Raw genomic sequence first — 24,337 nt, 5'->3', positions numbered from 1 at the left:
AACATTTATTTATATCACCTTCAAGAACCAATAGTAATACTTATTTATGTTGCTTTTGTAGCTTTAGTATTTTCCACTTTTAAAAAATTTGTAGACAGAATTTTTTTCAAAAAGTTTGGGATTTATTTTCTAATTATTAGCTACAAATTTTTTAAATTATTTTTATTAGCTGTGGATGTTTCTATATTTTCAACACTTTTTTTTTTCCAGTTTCCCAAAATTTCCTTGTGTGAATTCCTTGTTTTCTTGAAAGTAATTAAGCAGCAAGTAGATTACTCACAATTTAAGTGTGTAGAAGTGAAAAACTACTGGAAATACATTGTTATTTCTATAATTTGAAACATCAGAAATGCATTTTTCAATAAAAACTTTTGATGTTTTCACAGATGCAAAAGAAATTAATGTGTATAAATGATTTATTTTTTTTTTTTCCTTGTAAAGTACAAGGCTATTATGAAAGGGTCAAGTTTTGGGAAAAAAAATTCATTTTTTGCAATGAGCAAGTGAGGCACAAACATGACTATGAACAGTACAGTAGTATCAGATAATCATAGAATGTTTTTGGGTTGGAAGGGACCATAAAGAGCATCTCATTCCACTAGACCAGGTCACTCCAAGCCACATCCAACCTGGCCCTGTATGTTCATACTGCTCCAGGAGCAGCCACCTTGTTCTTCTCTCTGGTTTGCTTAGCAACAGGATCTTTGTTCAAGATCTTTGTTCTTAGAAACATGAAAAACATCCAATGATCATTATGTTTTCAGACTTTCTTACATCTGATGGTCTATCTCAAGCAGCTGAAAAAATTTGTGTGCATAAAATACAGGAGGTTTTACAGAAATCATTGCTGTCTTTGCCATTTCAAGAAAAAAACCCAAAAAAACCTGTCTCATTCTAAAAGAAGCAACAGTTAATCTTTTTGAAGAGAACAGATTGAACTGCTAGACAACTCTTTCCACTGCAGCACTATTGCTTCATGGAGAGGTGCCAGCCATTTAAAAGGAAATATTAGAATTAGATGTGGGCTATGGACTCTGTTTCTTCCCTCCATTTTCCTTCTGTTGGTAGAATAGATCCCAGGCAGTTTGTTCCTCATACACAATTTTCAGCTGTGTGTGTGTATATATAAGTATAAAGAAATATAAATGTGTGTGTTTTTACAGATTAAAAATTACTATTTCATACCAAAAGAAAGAGTAACTAGAAGAATATAATCTTTGGTAGTTTTTTGGTTTTTTTAAGTGGGTCACAAGTTTTGCTTGTTGTTTTCGGAGAAAGGAGATGGATGTCTGTTTTATACAAACTTTGTAGGAAAACTTCATTGGTCCAGCTCTTTCACAATCAGACATACTGAAGAAGTGCAGCCAGCTGTAATTTAAGATTGTGTGACTTGATACTTGTATGATAAATAATACAATGGAGTGACTTGGAAGTGGTGGAGTCACCATCTATATAATAATGATGCCCTGTGTGAGCTCCTTTCCTTTGAGAAAGCACTGAGCCTGGAAGAAACTTTCCATTAGTACTTGGTAAGGCCAGGGTGTGATAACTGTCAGACCCTTCCAGAACAAATGGCTTCATCCTCACATCCAAATCTGCTTGGCACGATACTCACCCAGGGCCAGCACTATTCACATAATCAGTAACAAATCTTGCCAGACTGTTTCTTAAATTTTATATTCCATTTTCTTCAAAAGCAGAAGCAAGAGCTTCTGAGTAACATTTTTAGAGGTACAATTGCAAGTTAAGAGCATTACTCCTGGTATGCAGTTCAATGTGGTTTTAAAAGAATAGAATTTTTTTTTACTTTTGTGATTAATTTGCATTGCTGGGTGCTTTGAGCTGTGAAAACAAGGTCACTTTGTGGTGCCTTGGTTGACTGAATCAGTCTTGGTGTAATAGATGATGGAATTGAAGGACACAATAACACTTTAAAGGTCAAATCAAAGAAACCATGGATGTTACCTTGAAAATTTGATAAAGCAGGGCCTGTTCATGAGGCAACAATGGGATTGGAAATGTGCAAGGATCAGTCTGAAATTGCCTCAGAGACTGTTCTTTCAACATGGGTTCTCCACCCCATGTTAAACAGCAGGATAATAAAGGGGAAGCAGAGCAATCACAATACTACCAAATCCTTGTTTTATTAAAGGAGAGAAAATGAGAAAGGAAAAATTAAACTAAATATGAAAATGGTTTTCATAAGTTGCCATAGAATTACATCCTTCTCTCAAACACTCACAGTCTTCATATTCCATTCCCTATTGGAATTAATACTGATTTCTAATTAAAGGTAAAGGTTTCATATTTAAAGTGAAAAAAAACAAAAAGAAAAAACAGTTTTGGGCCATCACAAATAATTCATGTTCCATATATTTTTGGAAATGGCCAGATGGGTCATGGCTAGATATGTCTTGGTTTGGTTTGGTTTTTCTTTGTTTTTTTGTTTTTTTTTTTAATCTGAGATAACCTAAACAGTTAAAAATAATTAAAAAAAATAAATGCACATGGTAAAAAATATGTACTTAAACAAATATGAATCAAAGAAAGCAGATGAATTCACTTGCTACACAGGCATCTTGCAAAAAAGTCTCTTGAGATACACAATATGTTGAATAACAAGAATGTAAATACTTCTCATTTAACCAAGTTTAATATATTTTTTTCCTGTGGAAATATATTTGCAAAATCACTTTGCTATTTAATGAGAGAAGCTTTTCCCGATTAAGACTATAAACATTTTTTTCAGGTTCCCATTAAAATCGGACAAAACCAAAATAATTTGGGAAGCTTTTGTAACGGGGTAATTCCTCATAGCTTTGCCTGATACTGAAGTGTTGGTAATGGCAAGAATTGGGAAACTGGCAGTCTTTTCCTTGGCTGTTTCCTTTTGGTGCCACCTTGACAAGCCTTTGTTCATTGTATCTTGGTCACTGCTTCTCTCCTTAAAAGAGCTGAGGGTTTGAACAGACTAAGAAATTATGAGACTAATAATGAACTTTGGAGATGGAACATTTCTTTAGAGGCTTAGGAGAAGAAAAATACATTTCCTGCTTTCATCTTTTACTGGCATAAGTCTTTTACAGATGCTGTTGGTGACCTCATTAGTTTAGAAATTTGTTAATAGAAGTGCCAGTCTTTATTCCAGGAAGCTCTGGAACATCTTTCTTCTGCTATGAGCATGTTCTGAGATTCCTTAAAGCATAAAAAAACTGGAAGAAGTTAAAGCTGTTTCTTTATATATATGTATAAAATATTTATGTTTTAGTTTTAGAGGAATGGCTTTAAGCTGAAAAAGGGCAGATTTAGATTACATTTAGGAAGCAAAAATTCCCTCAGAGGGTGGTGAGGTCCTGGCACAGGTTGCCCGGAGAAGTTGTGGATGCCTCATTCCTTGGAGTATTCAAGGCCAGGTTGGACAGGCCTTGGAGCAACCTGAGATAGTGGAAGGTGTCCCTGCCCACGGCAGGGGGTAGAACTAAATTATCTCTAAGGTCCTCTTAAACCCAAATATTCAGTGATTCTGTAATATTTTTAAAATTCTGAGTAGCTTAGATGCTCTTTTTTAAAGCATTGACCTTTTTGCTTCCTAGTTTCTGGAGACATCATTTGTTTCTTTGAGACTTCTTAATAAGTTTTGTAATCAACTCCCTAGAAGTTAATCCTTTGACAAATATATTGAAATGGATGAGTATTTTAACTATGGTTACAACCTTACTGTACTGTGCCTAACCAAACTACCATTTAAATAGTTGTGCTCTAAAGAATCTTTTTTTATCTTAAACATTTTTCTCCAGACTCACACTTAAACTTCAAGCTCTGTATGAGAGGGATGTGCTGCTGAAAATGTTCCAAGTGCCTCATCATTAGCTCCAAACTGAAGGAGATTTCCCCCCTTATTTGGAAAAGAAGATAGAGAAGAAATTCCTGTTTCAGGAGAGGGTGGCTGGATTGGATAGGCTGAGTGCCATTTCTAGATAATATTTTGCACAGAGATTGTGACTGTGGAAGGCATTATCTCCATATTCTATATCAGGGGGAACATCATGCTGTTTGGGAAGAGGAGAAAACCATCTGGCTCTGTGCCCTGAAGTCAAAGCCCCCACCTCTGGAGCCCACAGATGTTAAGTCCACAGGGATACTGTTTTGGCTGGGATTGAGTTAATTTTCTTCACAGCAGCATGTCTGATGCTGTGATTTAGATTTGTGACTGAAACAATGTGGATAATTCAGGGATCTTTTTCCTGTTGCTGGACAGTGCTCACACAGAGCCAAGGCCTTTTCTGCTCCTCACCCCACCCCACCAGCGAGGAGTTTAGGGCTGCACAAGGATCCAGGAGGGGACACAGCCAGGACAACTGACCCCAACTTGCCCAAGGGATATGGCCTTGTGCTCAGCATGTTTTATTTGCTTGTATATTTTTTTCTTTTACTTCTCAAACTGTTTCTCAGCCCTCGTGTTTTCCCCCTTTTACCCTTCCAATCAATTCCCTCTCCCTTTGTACTGGAGGCAGGTGTGATAAGGCCTTACCTGCCTGGGTTAAACCACAACAGGTTTCACAAAACCAGTTCTTCTGAACACTGCACAACATCAAGATTATCAAAGCTCTGATCTAAATGAAGAGATGGATGTGGAGGCTGTGATTGCAGATTTGGGAGCTCACAACCGAGGGCTGATGCTCTTTTGCATCCTTTTTCTCTTTGTCTGGAAGATCTATGTCTTATCTTATACCTACATGGTAAACACAGGTCTTTGTGCAATCAAGAGTTTTCATTTTGTAAACTTGTGCCTATCCTTTATAAAAGGAAACCAGAGACCTCTTGGGGGTAATTTTTATTAAACTGAACATTTTACTTTCTAAATCAAACTATTAAAAAAAAAGTATGAATTTTATTCCAAATACCAAATATGGGAAAGTGCTAGAGATTTTTTTTTCCTTTGAGTTTTAGTCAGGATGAGGCATGTTTGTATCAGTCTTGTCGTGCAGAATTAATACAGCTTTCTTCTGTATCAATACAGTTTTGCACCCAAGCTACAGAAATTCTTCTGATGCTTCCAAAAGAGCATTTTAAATCAATTTTTTCTATACTGACATCAACTCCAATATAACTCGCAGCTGAAGCAATGTTGAGTTTAAAGGTCAAAACTCAGACATATCTGTGCTCCTGTAACATGGAAAAAATGGTGAGAGACCTTCAGGGTGGCTTAAAATAGAGAATATTCCTGTAGCCTCCAGGCTTGCCTTTTAACCATGGGAATTAATAGTGAGTCACTGCTGGGTGTAAGAAACAGGTGTTTAAATGCATGCTGCATTTTGTGACAGCTTTTAAACTACATCATGGTAGGAATTCATGACCTGGGACATGAGTATCTGCAAGAGAAGCAATATGATTAAAAAAAAAAAAAAAGGCAAAAAGAAAAGCTTCATTTGTCTAATTTACTTCTGGATTATACATGGCTGATTGTTTACTCTGTGAAGTTTTAGAAACCGTAGCCATGTCAAGCAACTAGACCTGGTATTTTACTATCTGCTGTGAACTTGTTCATGTATTTCACATCTTTTAAACTCAGAGAGGTATTGGATCAACATAACAAATGTCAGTAAAATAAATAATTCTAATAGGAATTGCTCTCTAATCACTAGTTAAGCATATAATGTTTAATTAAAAATTTCTATTAAATTATTAAATTATTTTTATTAAACATTTCTGCTTTTATTTAATTTGTGTGTTTAGTTGCTTTATTTTATTGAATACTGTCCCGTGTCTCCACTTTCCTTCTGTTTATGGAGTTGCCTCTTGATGTTATGTGTTCCTTCTTCATCTATTTTGGTATGGCACTAATGCTGCACACTCACAGGAAGACTGGGTGATTCAGGAAGGGGAGTTCTGAACAGAGGTGACACCTTTGGCTGCCATTATACCCTGTCACCTGGCAAAAGAAGAGATTGTCTTGTCTTCAACAAGATTGAAAAGAGCAGGAACAACATTTTCCCCTTGGAAATATTTACCTTCTATAGAGGAACTAAAATGGACGGTGTACTCAGTAGTTTTTTGGTACCTTTCCTGTTTTTAACCCAACATTATTTTCTCCCTTCCTTCCAATTCCACCCTGACACTTTAGAATTGAACTTTGTTCTTATTTCAGCAACACCAAAGATGTAGGAAGGGGAGAGGGAACAGAGTTGCCTTGTTCTGCTTCTTTTCATCCAGTAAAAATGAGATGGGGTATTGATCCAGTGTATTTTCAGTCATCTAACAGCTAAACCTAAATTAGAAATTAGGAAAGAATTATTACTTAATTTGGGCATGCCTGGTTCTTCTCTACATGCCCCAGTGATGATGTAGAAATTCCAGGTTTTCACTTAAAATGTCCTAGGTAAGTTAAATCACATGAGCTTCTGCTGTGGTTTGACAGTCCATACCGATGTTTTTGTCTTAGCAGTCCTTAGATTGTCTTGGGGGTAAAAAAAAGTTAGAGTGATGTAAGCTGAGATTTCTTTTCTGCTTTCTCAGAAAGAATGCAAAATTTGGTATTCTTCTCTTTTGACACAGTGGTTCACTCTTTCCTGGCTCAGACTCTGCTGGAAGTCAGCAGGAGAAGCCTTTGGGACAAGGCACCTCGAGATGCAGGTCATCCAGCTGTCTTCAGGTTTAAGAATCATTTAATCTGTTTTGTCTTGCTTTAATGGGAATGTCAACAAATTAATCACTTTAACTCTTTATAGGTATTTAGGAGAAATGGGCACTTCTGACTTATTTTCAATGTCTGTGTTAGGCTGCTATTATATGAAATATGTGGTTCCTCTCCATAGACACACAGGGTTTTCCTCGGAGGCCTCAGACATATCCTTTCACTTCTCCCATGTCTCAATATAAGCATATTATGTTTCTTGTCCCTTCTTTTCTTCTCTGGCATAAGTAGACTGTACTGTTTTCTGCTGTAGTGGCTGCTTTTCAATGTATTTTGCCCGTGTTTAAACCAGGTTTCACTGTAATGTAAGCAAAGGAGATGAAGAACCTTCCTTTCTGTTGCAAGGTTAAAATATTTCTGAACCTCATAAATTTTTGCTGTTGACTGTGCAGCAGAATTACACAGTCCTTTCATGTCTGGGTTTTTTCAGATATCTTTCTGATATTATGAGGATGTCTCACAATATGATCTGAAACTAAAAGATATTAAAGAAAAAAAAAAAACAGATGAGAGAATGATTTCTCTCTTTAAAAAGAGCTACATGTATACCCAGATGTATAAAAATGTCAAACAATGTGTTCCAGTGTGGAATACATTTAAATATGTCGTTATAATTATCTTTCTGAAGTGAAGCCATTCGTTAAAAAAATCAATGCTCTGAAGTAATGCTTTTAGAGAGTGCAATGTTCAGTTGGAAGTTTGTTCTCCTACATGAGACCTTTATTCAGCTTCCAACATTCAAAGGATATTTAAGGAAAGCAGATGTGTCTCTCATCTGCTCTGCTTTTACTAGAAAGATGAAGAGATACTTATGCAAGTTGTTCCACAAAAGCAGACTAATTATAAGGCGTGGTTATACACAGTATTTCAAATTACTCAATTCAAATTACTTTTATTTTTTGCTTTCCTCAGGTACAATAACTGCTCTTGAAAAACAACTACCTCAGTCTGTGATCTTAAGGTTGAGGGACTGGGCTGTAAATGATCCATGTTTTCCAGTGAAACTGAACTGTTTCTGGATGATAACTGGCATTACCAGCCAGCTGGGACATACTGGTCCAAGAGATTCCCCAAAACACCCAGAGGAAAACTGCTTGAGACAGAACTTTGATTAGTGTGTCCATGAAGCCACCCCTTTGTGAATCCACCCTCAGGGAGAAGGAAGCACCCAAGACTCATAAATGCTCATGATCAAAATGAACAAGAAAAGTCACAGGGTCTGATCTGCAAAAGCTCCCCAAGTTTTAGTAATAAATTACATAATTGGCACAGCTATGGCTATGTTAGTCCCTAAACTAGCCTATCTATAGCTGTCAGGGGGTTTGGGAGAAAGGGGCTGGGGGAAAGGGAAGGGAGAGAAGAAGAGATGAATTAAAGGGAAGGAGAGAGAGAAAGCAAGAGAAAAGAAGAGAGGAAGAGATCAGCAATCATGGTTCCAGCATCAATCCAAATGGGGGTCTCATTCCTGGTTCAAGCCTTGATCCAGATGGGATTGCTATGATCCTGGGAGCACTGCCCAGGCTTGAGGGATGTCCCTTGTGGAGGGTTTTCCCTGCCCTGGAGACAGGTTTCTTGCTTTCTATGCAAATCTGTTGTCATGCACAGTCTGCTCTTTCAGACCTTTCTGGAAATGGCTCAGAGGTCTGGGGCTCTTGAGTGGGTTTGATTCTGCCCTGCAGTCCATGCTCTCTTCCTGGCTTTTTTCCTGCCCTTTTGCTGTCCTGTGTTGTGCTTCTTTCCAGGGACTAGAAGCAGGATGTTTGTCCCCGAGCAGTGCTGTTGTCCCTCAGTATGGAGCCCTTCTCCAGTCACAATTTCCCTCGTCAGGCCGAGCTGTTCCCAGCAGGAGGCCAAGGGTTTGTGTGTGCCTGAGCGAGGCCTGTGCCGGCTCTCCTGCAGCACCGCTCAGCCTTTGGCCTCTGTCCCCTCTCACAAGGACCGCTCTTGGTCTCTCTTGTCTTCCCTTTGGGACAGTTCTTCACTGTCACCTGGCCCCTGGGACAGGACTTGGGCTCTGTCACTTGGCCCTTGAGCCAGCTTTTGGTCAAGAGATTCTTTCCACTCTTCCTTAGCCAAGGCCTCCTCCTCGGTCTCTGGCACCGGCAGCAGCGACCCCGCCGTGCCCCAGCTGCTGCCCGGGGAGGCCATGGGCTTCAGGCCAGCTGGGCAAAGGGCTGGCCTGGCTGCAGGGGCTGTGTGGGGCAGCTGCCTGGCTGCCTGTCCCTGCAGCTCCCACCTGCTCGCCAAGGGCAGGAGAAGCTGCCACGGCCTCCTCCTGTGCCTCGGCAGCTCTGGCCAGGCAGCAGCTGCTGGCTCTGGGGCAGCGGCACCGGCTGTGGCAGGAGCCGTGCTGGGCACGGCAGCGACTGCCTCTGCTGCTGTGTCAGGGCCCAAAGTGCTGAGACAGCCGCGCACCTCCCGGGCAGCAGGGCCAGGAACCCTCGTTCACCGGGCCCAGGGCGTTGTCCCCGAGGTTGTAGCTGATCTCCTTTTCCCCTTGGGACAGCTCTTTGTCATTGTTGTATTCCCCTTGGGACAATGCTTTCTTCTTGTCCTCTTCTCCTTGGGACACTTCAACATTGTCATCTTCCCTTTGGGACAGCTCTTGGTGTCCCTCATCTTCCTCTTGGGACGGCTAATTGTCATTGATTGTGTTCCCTTGGTGAGCCCCTGGGGGCAGTTACCTTGTCCCTGTTGTTCCTCCTTGGCCAAGGCCCCACATTGGGTTGGAAAGTTTTCTTCCAGCCACTCCAGCACCCTCTGATCGCTGGGGATTTTCTCCAGTTTCTGGAGGACTGGGCTGGTTTCCCTGAGCAGGGGCAGTGTGTGCTCTGCATGGGCCGGGCACCTCGTGCTCAGCTCCTGTGGGCGCTGCCTCTGGGGCAGGGTGCTCAGGTTCTCTGCAGGCTTTGCAGGCAGTGGCAGAGATGTGCCGGGGAGGTTTTGCCTCCCCCTTTGCCCACAGGACACTGCTGGGTCCTGCTCTGACTCTTGCCTGTGGCACCGTGTCCCTGGAGGCCAGCCCAGAGGAGCTGACACAGGCCTGCCATGAGCTCGCTCCTGCTCTTCTGTCAGCGGCTGCCGGGGCCTCTGGAGCCCAGTGCAGAGCAGACGGAAGACTCGCACAGGGATGTGGCTCCTGTGCAGCACACAGCTCTGCTGGGATGTGCAGCTGCCCGCCGGGCTCCTTGTCTCCAGCTCCTGAGAAGGCTCTGTCTCACGGAGCAATGGCTGTGCTGGGTCCTGCTGTCCCAGCCTTCTCCTCCATTGCCATCTCTGTTCTCTGCAGCAGAGCTCTCCAGGGAGCTGTTTCCTCACGAGGGAGCAGAGTGGCTCTGCTGGGAGGAGACCCCCGTGGGTCAGGGCAGTGCCACCCTGCAGTGCCACAATGGCCCCTCGGTCCTGATGCAGCCCCACATCGCCAAGGGCCCTTGGAAGGCGTCTCTGTCACAAGAGCCACACCTGGCACACCTGGAACAGTGGAGCCAACTTGGATTTGGCTGGAAATGGCTGTGCCAACAGGGCTCAGCCCCTGGACCTCCAGACTTGTAGGCCCTGCTGTGCCCAGTGTCCCACGAGGCTCTCGACACAGTGCCCACCACGACATCCTGATCTCCACGTTGGAGAGCCCTGGCTGTGAACTCTGGGGGATTTGGTGCAGGAGCAGGTGTCCAAATGGACACAGCCAGGGGCTGTGCTCAGTGCTCCATGTGCAGGTGGAGGTGAGGGATGAGGGGTTTCCTCTCAGGACTCTGCCATGGACTGGGGCTCTTTAATGTCATTATCAATGCCACAGAGAGTGGGATCGAGTGCAGCCCCAGCACCTTTACAGGTGACAGGAAGCTGAGCTGGACGGGTGACGCAAGTGAAGGAAGGGACCATCCAGAGGGACCTGGCCAAGCTTGAGCAAAGGGACTGCAAGAACCCAGTGAGGTTCAGCAAGTTCAATGTCCTTCACCAGGGACAGGGCAATTCAAGGATCACGGAGGTTGGAAGAGACCTTTCAGATCTTTTAGTCCAACTGTCAAGCCAGCACCACCACAATCACCCTTCAAGCATAGCTCCAAGTGCCACATCCAGAGTCCTCTTGAACACCTCTAGAGATGCAATAGTTTACTAGTGGAAGTAGGCTTCTGTTAGGAATGAAATTACATTAAAAACACCTGACAAAATCCTAAATCAAATAAAAGGGGCAGGCTAGCAACACTGACAGCCTTCAGGTTGAATTTCTTTCATATTAGTCTGCAAAAACTCCCCACTTTTTTTTTTGTAAATTACATACTTGGCATGGAAATGGCTAGAGTGGTGCCTGATATCAAAAGAGAAAAACCTTTGCAACATTGTCAAAATAGTAAAATTAAAAGCAGACCTTTTTCTTTGGAAGCTTCCATGTTTCCCAGTGGTCATGGGAACACGTGGCACCATGTTTCTAAAATTTTGTAAGTTTTACAAATTAGCATATTTAACAAATTTTGTCCAATTAGAAGAACAATTGATTTGGTAAACTATGTAATCTTTGTAAAGCAGTATTTGCTGAGGAAAAGTTAAGATCTTTGTTCAGAGATGCACAACAAATTTCTGACAGAGCCAGGGAGAACACTCCTGTGTTCTAAATTCGAGCCAACATCTCTGACTTATTGTTTCTCCTGCCAATGCATTGATCATTTATTTGTTGGCTGCTTGTCAAGGCAAGGGTAGCTGATAAGCTAAAAATGCAGAAAGAAACCTAACACAGCCAAAAGAAAGCAAGGTACTCTGGAGATTTGCAGCTCTCACTCAAAAGCAGGGCAGATAAGAGAATCATGGGGGTGGTGCCACCTCCTCAAACCTGAAGCTCCTGAAGTTTTTGCATATGCAGTTCTACAATTCCTCCTGTTGTTTCTCTGTCAGCTTTTAACCTCATAATCTGTGTCTTTGTTTCCACAAGCTTTTCTTTTTTTGCATGAGCATTGCCTTTTATTTGAAATTGATGTGGCTACATGGGGGAGATTAAGCTCAGGATCTGGCCCTAAGAGCTGCTCCCTCATGTTGCCAAGTAACAAGAGAGGGAAGATGGTCTGTTTTTCTGGGAGGCCAGGAAAGGTCCAAGTGCTTGTGTGAAAGGATGATAGGTGAGAATTTGGATGTGCATGTTTTAAGGAAAAATAGCTAGCAAAACTTAATGCTAAGAATGTACAAGAAACTGACCTTAAAAATGTAATATGAAACGGCTCCATTTGCTTTCTTCTTGTGGTTTGTAGCCATTTGATCAAATCAGAGATGACTTTTGCTCTTAACCATATGCATACTCCCACTGAAATCCATGTCTTCAGCATCCATGTGTGTCATTTTGTAATGGTGATTCACCTAAGCTTCAGTGAGGAGAAACACCTTCCACATAAATGGAAACAAGAGGAAATGGTTGTCTCAGAGAAATAGTGAACAAGCAAAGGGCTTTCACCATAAGAATAAAATTGAACAGAAGGTTTCTTGTGGTGTTTTGGAAGGAATTTTTATAGTGGTGGTGATAGGACAAGGGGAAATTATTTTAAAATAAAAGAGGAGAGATTAAAATTAGATGTTAGGAAGAAATTCTTTATTCAGAGGTTGCTGAGGCACTGGAAGAGTTTGCCCAGAGATGTGAATGCCCATCCCTGAGCAACCTGTCCTAGTGGAAGGTGTCCCTGCCCATGGCTGAAGGGTTGAAACAAGATGATCTTTAAACTCCCTTCCAACCCAATGATTCCAGGATTTTGTGAATTTCTGTATTCCACATCACCTTTGAGTTTTCCCTGTTCATTTCTAGGGCTTAGGCCCTTTTTTCCCAAATGTTTATTTCATACTACATGTTTTCACAATAATTTTGCATTTACTGTAATTAAGTCTTTATTGATTTGACACAAACCAACAACTGCATTTTATTCTGGAAGTCAGCTGAAAAATATATTTCATCTACTGAACACAGACAATACACTTGTGAGTGCAGCTGGCATGTAATAAACTCTATTATCATTTCTGTACCTCTTCAAACACAGTATCAATCACATCCTGATATTTGCAGTCAGAGATTCTAATTGATAGGCTGCATATAAAGTCTTTGCAGTACAATGAACTAAACACCAGCTACACTTAGATGCATTTTAAATAGGGTTTCACATTAAGAGAATTCTTTGATGTGGAAATTATTTTTCATTTGAAATTCATCCTCTTAACCTTTTCTGAACAGCATAATATTTTATTGAAATAGGAGCATTACTGTAGTACAGAGATGCAGAGAGTCCAGGAACCTTCCCAAAACTACTGTGCATCAGGTATGGGACTGTTCATTTTCCTGGAATACTTATTTGGGCACATGGATGGCACACAATCATTATACCACTTAAAACTTATTTACAAATTGGTTCTCTGCAAAGCTATAAAATACCATTTATTTAGTCCATGCTGAATTTTGGATGCCCTGTTTTAATTTTCAAATTTGCTAAAATATAACATATTCATGCTATTATTTTCTGTTCATATTGTTTGCAAATACTTTCCTTCTTTTCCAGTTGTATTTATTCATTACAACGGCAAACCCACCAACATTTCAAGGCAATCTAGACAGGATGCCTGCACAGTACAATAAAAGGCAAATGGCAGTAGGGAAATTGCTTTACTTGCAGGAGGAAAGGCTTCTGGATTCCAAGTTATTAACCTAACATTACTTATCTCCGTGAAAACAGTGGATGGAGAATTTCTCCCTCCTCCATATTCTTTTTGTCCCACCCTCATTTGCAGAATGATTCTTCCCATTCAGGCTCTGTACCTGAATGTTTCTGCTAATAGAATAATCAGTTTCATAGACACTGTTGATTAAGTTAAATACTTATAAATATTTATAACACTTTGCATAATATACAGAGATAAAAAAGGAGAAAATTAATGGTGAACTCCTTTCTATGAGGTTTGGGTTTTTTTTCCATTATCCATCTGGTAATGGGGAGGTTTAGAAGAAGTTGTCATAGTAACAGGGCAACATAACTTTTAGAAACTGCAACTACAACATTATAATAATGGAGTAATTTTCACAGCCTTGGATTTTTCTATTCCAGGTTGTGCTTGAACTAAATCTCATGCTGGAGAGATGTATAGTGCATTGTGGGTTTGTTATTTTGTTTTGGTTTGTTTTGGTTGGTTGGGGGTTTTCTTCCCCAAGGTTTTTAAGAAGTTCACAGAAAGAACAGAAAGACTGAGAACTTCTGATTCATATCCCTGAAACAGGCCTTGCTGCTCTACAAACAACTCCTGCCTTGAGTACTGTGAATGTCACCAAGGCATCCTCCCCACTCCATGCTCAACACCTGTGTTCCTGAGTGGGAAACTGCCTACACAGTGGGAAACACCAGGGAAAAGGATGTGTTTGAGTTCCCACCCCTCCTGGGGCCATAGATCCATACATGTAATGCTGCATTCATCCCTAAGGATGGCAGGTATTTAGTAGAAGAAGTAAAGTTAAAAGCTAAGCTAGTCCAGGCTCCTTGGAGAGTCAGGAAAGTACTTACAGAAAATAAATTCTGGCTGTGTCTGTGCTGAGTCACCTGCAGATCTGCTGTTTCTCATCAGTGCTTTTACTGCTGGGAAGCAGAATTCTGAGGGGATCCTGACTAGGACATTTTAGGAATCTCCTGGGTTAGAGGGAAGAACTCCAGAGTGCATTGGCTTCCTCTAAGTGCAGCTGCCTAAATCAGGAAAGAAAAGTTTTCCACTTTTTGTTGTTGTTGTTTTTGTTGTTGTTGTTGTATTTGCTTGCTAATCAGAAGACTGTCGGGGGAAATATATCTTAAAAAAACCCAGCCAACAGAAATAGGGGAAGAAGTCAGGCTGCATGGATGACTGCTTTGGGAATTCAGATAGGAGGAGAAATCCTAACTCCTTCCTGCCTGGAATATCTCTGGCTCTTGGGTGTGAAACAAAAGCACAGTCCCAGCTGCAGTTCTGCTCCCTCTTTCCTGTGCCCAAGCTGCTGCTGCTGCTGGCTTTGCTTTTGGCTGCTTGTCTTGCAGCTTTGTCTGCAGTATTACCCATTACTATCAACCTCAACCTCCTATCCCAAACATTCTGCTGAAGCCCAACATCCCTCCTAGCATGGAAAAAGGAGCAGAGTTTTGTTCCAGCAACATTTCATATTTATCCATTAAAATGAGTAAAATACTGGGAGTCAGAGCTTGTAACTGGGTAGATCTTGGTATTTAGGAGCTGTGAGCTGGACAGAGGGAGAGAGGGAAGCTGAAATCACTTAGTGATTCTTTCCTTGTCTTTAATATTCTCAGCCTGTCCATGAGTTGAATCCTGTTATCCCAATATTCTTGTGCTGTTCTAGGCCTCTCTAAGTGATGAGTTCCCAAGCTCCATGCAGCATCTGTGACACAGTTACCTCACAGGGCTGAATACAAACTCCTAGGCAGGAAGTCTATATACAAACTGTTAAATAAAAGGAATAAATCTGACTCATTCTGGGCTAAAGAGATGATAGAAAACTACTGTATCACAAATATAACTGTACACTGTGTCTAAGTTTTATTGTTGTTCTCAATATAAGATAAAACTGCTCAGCATTAATGGGATCCCTGTGGATTAAACTTCTCAGAGACTTTTTAAGAACTTGATTCTAAAGAATTCAGATCAGAAGTGAATGCTAGTCACTAGGGAGGGCAAGCAACAAAATGATAGACTCCTTTTTAAAAATTGTTTGTCCACAGTGCATATACCCAGATGCCTTTTTCATTTTTTAATATATTTTCCCTCTCCTCTTTGCAGCCTGGTTTGTATTCACTGTGCAAGGCAACAGAGATGAAAATCATTCCTCATATATGCACTGAGTGAAATAAGAAGTATGCAGGTACAGAAGTCAACACATCCAACACGTATCACAAATACTAAACAGGGGCTAGCACAACCCTGGCAACTCCTGAGGTGTGCTTTTGAGAGCCTCAAATATATCCTGCATGTAGCAGTGCTTCCACAGGGAATACTGGACCTCTCCTGAATGAGCCACAGCACCCAAATGCAGCAGGAAGCTGCAAATGCAACAGGAACCTGGATTCGGGCACTTCAAAGCTGGAACTCCTAGTTCAGTTTGCTGCCCTGATCAGGCCATATCTGTACATTCTTTAAATTATAAACACAGATCATCTTTCCAGGGAGGCCATAGTAAGGCCATAATTAGCTCATTAAGAAAATTGTTCCACTATCTGATCAGGCTTTTAGTTCAGTATTTCCATTAGCTCTTTTAATATCTAAATGGAAAGGATAAGATTATCAGCTAGTATCAATCAGGGAAGTGCTGCCTAAAGTCAACAAAAGTATGGAGAATTACAAATAAATTAGGGTCTGGCTTGTTAGCTGCATCCTTTTCTTACATTTTTGCCCTCCCTGTGTGTTTATTTTATTGGAATTTTTTTTTTTTAAGATTCAGTCTGTCATGCAGGAAAAACGTTGAAGAAGGATATATTCATGCTGTAGTTAAGTAAAGGACATTTTACTATGGTGGAAGAGAAACATAATTAGACAATAAAAAGACAATGAGGATCCAAGTAAGGATGAGAAGAACTGAATTTTGGTTTGAAATTTGTTTTGAATTTTACATGCTGACATCACAGAATCATAGAATCACAGAATGGCTTGGGTTGGAAGGAACCTAAAAGACCATCTCATTCCAAGCCCCTGTAATGGGCCAGGAGCACTCTCCACCAGACCAGGTTGCTCCAAGTCCCATCCAACCTGGCCTTGGACAATTCCAGGATGGAGGAAGCATCTACAGCTTCTCTGGGCAGCCCTCACAGTAAAGAATTTCTTGGTGAGATCTAATCTAATTCAAAGGCTTTGATTTCTACCTCTACTTTGTGCTGCTCAAGAGGCAGGACCCTGCTTGATTGTGTGACTCTAAACCATCTTCTTTTTTTTTTTTTTTATTCATCAGATAATAAGTTAGAGCTTGATTTAGAGATAAATTACAGACTCCCTCTGATTTTAATGAATGCCAATGTCCCCAGAGGATTTATGCTGCAGCTGTGTGCACTATTTTCCCAGCTACTTAGGTAGTGAGCCAGGAAATGTGGGATGTCATCTACTGGGGCATTTCGATAGTGAGAAGATTTAAATATTTGTGTGGATCAGGACTTTATTGTTTGTACCATAGATTTAATTCCAAATAGCATAATACAAAAAACCTAGAAAAATGGTATTTTTGTCTACTTTATGGGTATGAAGTGGAAGACAGAGGGAAATATAGGAATGATCCTAGTGAATAAAACCAAAGGTTCATTCATTCCACTACCTTGTTTCTCACAATTCCTAGTAAGATTAATTCAAGGCTGAGACACTTAGAATGAAATATCTAAACCCAAGGAGATTCAATTCATAGGTCCTAGACCTGCATGGACATGTCACAGGATCCTGAAGGATCGATAGAAGGCAGCCAGTACTCACAGGACATCTGAGACAGCACTAACCTGTGTTTACATGATTGAATTACATCCTCCAGAATTCAAGGAGCTGTTTATCTCATCCAGTGGAGTGCCTATGATGTGGGAGCTGAATTCCTCTCCACATTTCAGTGATGACTGCACTGGTGCTGCAAATGGTGAAAGTGAACATAAAAATGTCAGCACTTACATCTTAAATGTCTTCCTTTGCAAGCCCAGTCCCATTCTGGAGAATATGTAAAAAAAAAAAAAAAGAAGAAAGTTTATATCCAGGGATATTCTAAACAAAATACCCCCTCAGTGAGGACTCACAGATTTTGGCAATCTGGAGGCTTGGGTTTTCCGAAACAGATGTTGAATCCAAATATTCATGCCTAATAGGTCCTGAAGGACCTTCTTTCCTGGTATTTTGCTATTCTTTTTCAAACATTAATCTATATTTTTGGCCTCTGTACCATTCTGTGTCAATTATTTCTACATTTTTAGCATTAATTTATTTAAAACCTGCTGTTTGTTAATGCCTTTGGGCACTCATCTGTATAAATGAATTAATATTTCCTTATTCATTTTCTTTCATGTTGTTCACAGTTTTATAAACTTCTGCTTAGGTCTCTCTCTTATTTATTTTTTTTTATTTTAGTCTGAGGCATTCTAATTTATTTAATTTCTTATCTTGAAAAGCACCATATACCTCCAGCCATTTTATTGCCTTTTTTGCGTCTTGTTTAGACTACCCTGGTAAACAAATAATTTGGCCATGGTGAATATGGATGACATGTAAAACATGCATAAGTCATTGCCTGAACTCCTGAGAGGTTTGTGCTTCATGTAGGGAATCTCTGCCAGCTCAATAAAGAGTTTAGGGGCCAGATACCTCCAAATCCATCACTGTAGATGAATCCCCTTTTATTCCTGGCCCTGAACAATTGATTTAGACCATGGAGAGGATGGAGCAGGCATTCTTACTTATAATACTTGAAAGCAAGAACAAACAAAACCCAAACCAAATCACACAAAACCCAAAGAAAGCAGAGTATAAAAGGTGCATGGACTTCTGGAGAGGCTTTTCAAATAGATTAAAAAAGGGTTAAGGAAAATGTCCCACTGGCTCTGTTGGCCAGGAGAAGTGCTCCGTGAGCCAGAGAATCTCGGAGCACATGTACCCATGGCACAAAAGTAAGAAGCAAATAATCAATTGTGTGCTTTATCAGCATGGTATTCAATTAAATTTCAATTAAGGAGGAAAATAATGCAGCAGTCATTATCTAAGCTGTGGCCAGGTCCTTACACCAAATGTCAAGATACCCTTGTCAATTTGCAAGCAGTTCAGATAAGGATTAAAATTCTCCAGACTGCACAGGAGGCCACAGTGAGCATTCCTAATGGTCTCTCTCTCTTAGCCTTGGAAACACTTCCAGTTTCTTGTTTATGAAAGTTAATGCCTCTTTTTTGAAAGACAATTCAATAAAACCTTTCTGAATAGAAATTTAAAAAGAAAAAAGTAAGAATGAGATATTAGCAGGAATATGTGATTGCTAAACCAGAATAATTCTGTCTTCAGCATGCTAAAAATCACATTATTTCTCAATGGAAATTGTTTTGAGAGATAAGAAGATGTCAGCTTGATGGCAAGCACCTCCAATCCAACATCCACACTTTATATACCACTTCAACAACCAAGCTCTAAAGAAGCAATTTATCTCTATTCTTTGGTTTGCCTTCCTTTGCCTGCATAAGGCATAAGAAAAAGACAAACAGCTGATTAAGTGATGTTATTCTGTTATTCAGGATTAGAACTCAGAGATTCCTGAATTTCAGGTGCAGATAACTGACGTGTACCTCTCAAGGCAGAATGTTGTTTGCAAAAGGACCATTTTGACTAATATTGTCTTCCTTAGTGACCACAGCAGTCCCATCATGGCAATAGAGGATGAAAACTGATTTCCATTTAGGACAAACAGAATGTAGAATCATGGAGACATTATGTGTTATATTGTGTCTCAAAAATAAACAGATAAGAGATGTTCCAGTCACAAGAGAAATAAAGAACATAAATATACCAGATTTTTATCCCAGTCCCCATAGATGGAGTCTGTTTGGCTTCCCATCAGGTAGCACAGCTTCTGTCCTTTGGCAGTTTTGACCTCTCACATTCCTCAGTCTGAAGTACCACAGCTTGTGGCAGCCATTGGAGTGCACAAATGTGAGTTTCCACTGCCTGTGCCTCTTCCTCAATTGTAATGTATTTTAAAATCCACTTCATCCCACTTTTTCAAACCCCTCCTGTAACAAAAATGTAGGAAGCAAACGTGAGTCGTGTGCTTTTTGAGTAGCAGCATGCTGTCATTCCTGTATTGAGAGCTGTGCCCGTGCACACTAAAAAAATTGCTCTGTTACATGTGTTTTTCTTGACTATGATGCTTTTTGGATCATTCCCCTGTTGAGATAGCACAGTAACTTGGATTTTTGTGTTATGTTTTTTCCTGGCATGTCCTTTGTACTCAGACTAGATACACATTTCTCTTTTTCTTGTTCTTACTTTTCATGGCTGTCACTACCTTTTCACTTGCTAAGGGACATCTCTCTTCCCAGCTGGATTTTCTTTTCTTTCATCACTTTCCTTGTGTGATTACAACCCAGTGATGCCTTTGGCATATTGTCCTGTGTCAGCACACCAGGATATATTAGAGGCTGTTGAATAGACAGAATTTAAGCTCAGGATTAAAGTGTGTTTTGATATGTGTCATTTCTCTCTTCCAAGCAGATAATGATTTATTGATTTATGGTTTTTATTCACTACAAAATCAGGACCTTTTTTGTACCTGCAGGTAAAAGCTATAGGCTACCTACTGAGCTCTGGAGGCCTTGCTGCCAAATCTGAACCTCTCCCCATTTTATTCAGGACTAGAAAGGGTGCTGTGTCTCGCTGAAGATACAGAAATGAATCCAGAGAGATTCACATCCTTCAGGGATAGTTTGTTCTGTAGTTTTGGGGAGCACCATTACTCTAAACTAAGCACAGAGGCCAAACCAGTTATTGCATCACATGGTGGAGTAGGAATCCCCCTTGGAGGAGTGAGGATTTTCCCTACAGAACACAGAGATTGCTGCTGGCAGTGCAGGCAGACTCCCTGCTGAGCTGCCTTTCCAGTGCACTACAGATGGGCATGTATTTGTTTTTAATTATTATTTTGCTCCAGCCTGTGTCACAATGCAGAATACAAATTGGTGCTGACTAACACCACCTGGGAGGCAAATAAAGCTAAAATAATAGAATATAAATACAATCAAACCTATAGATCAAATCTATATATGGAAATATTTTTTTTGGCAGAATAAAAAAAAGTAAGTTCCACCTTTTTTTAATTTGACATGATATTTTATTTCAGAATTTATTCTGTGGAACAACTCAAGCTATTTGAAGAATATCTGGAAAAATAACTTTTTTCTTAAATAAATTTTTATTGTGTTTGGAAGCAAAGAACAAACCCAGAGATTTGCACAGATATGTAAAAGTTTTCTTTTGGGCCTGGGAAATACCGATGGAGAGCTGTGCAGGAAACATCAAAGCTAGAGAGAGAACATGGATTCTTTCCTCCCTGGAAAGCATCTGCCTTGTTCAAAACAGTGGGATTTTCCCCTAAAAATAGCCATATGGGATCAGATCATCTCTCCAATAGCTCAGGGCCTTGTCTGTGACCATGGCCCATAGTGGATGCTTAAAACTGACTAAAAAACCAGAATAAATGTAGTACTACTTTTCCAGAACACATTCCCAAGATTCAGACACCTTCATCTCAGGCATTTTGTGACCCAGAAGAGCTGTCTCAACCCGAGACAGATTTTTCTTGCATTGATGATTCCATTAACTTCTTAAATGTCTGTGACTTTTTTGTATCACCAAAGTTCTGTGACAAGAAATTGCACCAGATGACAAAAATGATGTTAGCTTTTTCATTTTCAGCCACTCAGTTTCCCATCTCACTACACAAACCTGCCTTAGTTTATAGAGGAAAAAATAGACATTTTTTCCCTACTGAAAATTTTTTCATTCTTCCATTGACACAACAGACTGAGCCTCAGAAACAATGTACAAAATCAGCCATGTGGAACAACAGCATTTTCCTCATCATTGCTTCCACCCCATTCGATATAATTTTTGAGTCTTATGAGCCATGAGTTAAGTAGAATTAGATGAGTGTGAACACGAGGATGTTTGTAGAGCCTAAGTGGGAGAAGAGAAGGTGAACTGGTGATACAGAAGGGAAGAAAGAAGAGTAAGAGGATGTTGTGGTTTCACTCCAGCCAGCAGTCAGGCCCCTCACAGTCTCTCACTCACTCCTCCACCAGTGGGACTGGGGAAAGAATTATGGTAAAAGATAGAAAACTTGTGGGTTGAGATAAAGAGAGCTTAATAGCAAAATAGCAAAGAAAAGCAAAAGCCATGCACACAGGCAACCCCAAGCAATTAATTCATTGCTTCCTATGGACAGGCAGATGTTCATTCATCTCCAGGAGAGTGGGGCTCCAGCCCATGAAAGACTGACTTGAGAAGACAAACACCACGTCTCCAAATGTCCCCTCTTTCCTCCTTCTCCCATGGTCACAGGGTGTGCAATATCCCTTTGTTCAGCTGGGCTCACCTGCCCTGGCTGTGTCTCCTCCACCCTCCCAGGCACTCCTAGCCCTCCCCAGCCTGGCTGCAGGAAAAAGCCTTGGATCTGTGGGATCCTTCCCAGAAATAACAAAAACATCTCTGTATCAGCAACCCTGTGTTCAGCACAAACCCAGAACACAGCCCAACACCAGCTGCTGGGAAGGAAATAAACTCAACCCAGCCAAAACCAGCACGCAGGGGAAGAAAAAAATAATGAAACCTAGAAAACACATTTGACACAGGGGAGAGTTGGGCCAAAAATCAAGCCCTGAAGTCCTTGAACTTTGCCTTCATGTGTTGTCAAGCACAAGTCACGAAACTTGGTGGTTCAGGCTCCTGTCTTTTACTATTCCCTCCAACATTTGGCACAAAAATTATCACCACCTTCCAAGGATCCTGGTGGAATTTTCTAATGCCAGTTGTTCTGGATGCTGCCACTGCAGGGCAGGTGTCAGTGCTTAATTTGTAATCAGGCAGTTAATTGTGACTTGCTTGGCTTTGCTCTGCAGGACATGGCAGCTCAGAGCAGCTCCTGCAAACCTTGTTCCCTGTCTGAACATTGGCCCCTCACGGCTGCTGCAGGGAAGAAACAGCACAAGGCAAGTTGGGAGAGGAGGTGTAAACACCGCTCTCTGTCTCTTCCTTAGACAGCAATAACAGAACTTCAGGACTTTCAGTACCTCTGACAGCCACAGCCACCCATGAGGGACCATACTCATCCCCCTGGGTCCGGCCCCACACTTTGAAAACATTTTCTTTGTGTGCAGTGTAAACAAGCGCTTTCTCATCCTTCTCAAGGTATTTTTTTGTGCAATTACGGAAAGCTAAACCAATGCACAAGTGGGAGAGGTTTTGTGAACTGGGGGTTCCTTGTGGCAATAATTAGCCAACAAGCAGAATTTCTTGGGTGGTCTCTGCCCCTGATGGTCATTAGTGTGAGTCCATAATGAGATGTGACTGTCACAGGCCTAAGGCAAACATCTGAAACTAAAAAACAGACTGCAATGACCAGCTGGAATCATAACCTACAAACTTCTATTTAATCTCTTTCCATTTTTTTATCATGTGGGAATGTGGGGGTTTTTTATGATCTTCCCTTTTTTAAACAGGACAGAGTATATTGTTTTTAATTGACTTGATATCCCCCACAGACACAGAAAGACCCCAGTCACTAACCCTGAAAACATTTTTCAAGAATAACTTTCAGAAACATATGTTAGAAATTGAGACATACTCTGAAGGAAGCAAGTGAGAGAAAAAGAGTTGAGAAAATAGAAGCAGATCATAGTAGTACTATAGTAACACACTTCATTTTTAATTTACTCATTTATGTGTGATTTTAAAAAAATCTGATGCTGAGAGATTCCATAGCAAACCAAAAGAAGAGAATGCTGTTAACAGCTGCTGAGTCCCAAGTATTTTTGAAGGTCAGGTGGTCATTTAGTTATTTTAACATAAGTTTAGAGATATAGCTTATCATGATAAAAACACAGAAGGATCTTACACTTTGTGACTCTTGCAAGATCGTTCCCTACTTAAAATTATCCTGTGGTATTTGTACTTATCCATGCACATGAATTATTTGCACTGTGGATTTGTCCCTTCTGCCCTTTCAGCCTCCTTTCAGTCATGGAGATGAGTGACCTAGAACTTCACCTCACTGTCACCCCTGTGTTCCTGTTGTAGAGTTCTAGAGAGCCAAAAACAGTTTCACACTTCAAGGAAAGTGAGGAAAGGAGGCTAGAAATAATAGAAATTGGGTGTATAATTAGCCATGTGTGCTCTTTTGTGGAAACTATGGAAGAAGTTAAACCCAAAATTATTCTGCATTTCCTGCATCTTGGAGTGGTTGTCTACATGACTGTGATCATCTTGATTTTCCTGAATAATTTTTGAAGAGATGTGTGGAATCTTCTCTATGTCTTCCTTCTAAAGGGTGAGGAGAGATTTTTGGCTGTAAATCCAAACCAGTGCTTTATTCACTCTTTTTGTACATGCACTGATTTATATGGACTTGATGAGTGGAGGAAAAGCTTTTTTAGACACAGAAATATAGGATAAAGAGAATATAGAAATAGGATAAATGTAGGATCAAAAGGATAAATATAGGATATAGGATAGAAGGTAGAAAGGGATATGCATGCAGCTTCCTACCCTCCTGTTTAATAGTGGTATGTGAACCATCTGAAAGTGGAGAGCTCAGCTTGAGGCCCAGAGAGTGTTTCTTAAAATCCAGAGATTCAGCAGGAACATTCCATATGACATTTCTCTTTCTTCTCCATCTTTCCCTCCCCTGCCACCCAGACTGGCCATTATCTGTCTCCTCAGGCAATATAACAAGCCAAGTGCCATGAGGACAAAAACCTTCAAACCTTAAAGCCTGCAATTTGCCCGAGGAAGAGAGAATGAGCAGAAAAGGTCAGACACAGGAGTAATGTCTTGGTCCTGATGTCCCTTTGGCTTTAGCGAGCTCCCAGGCAATTGTAATACATTGCCAATCACAGAGGTGCCTTAGGACCCAGCCCTCAGAGGCTGAATGCTTTG

The sequence above is a fragment of the Poecile atricapillus genome, chromosome 4 (assembly GCF_030490865.1).
Source record: "Poecile atricapillus isolate bPoeAtr1 chromosome 4, bPoeAtr1.hap1, whole genome shotgun sequence".
Classification (NCBI taxonomy): Eukaryota; Metazoa; Chordata; class Aves; order Passeriformes; family Paridae; genus Poecile; species Poecile atricapillus.
Note: the sequence above shows the minus strand (reverse complement) of the source record.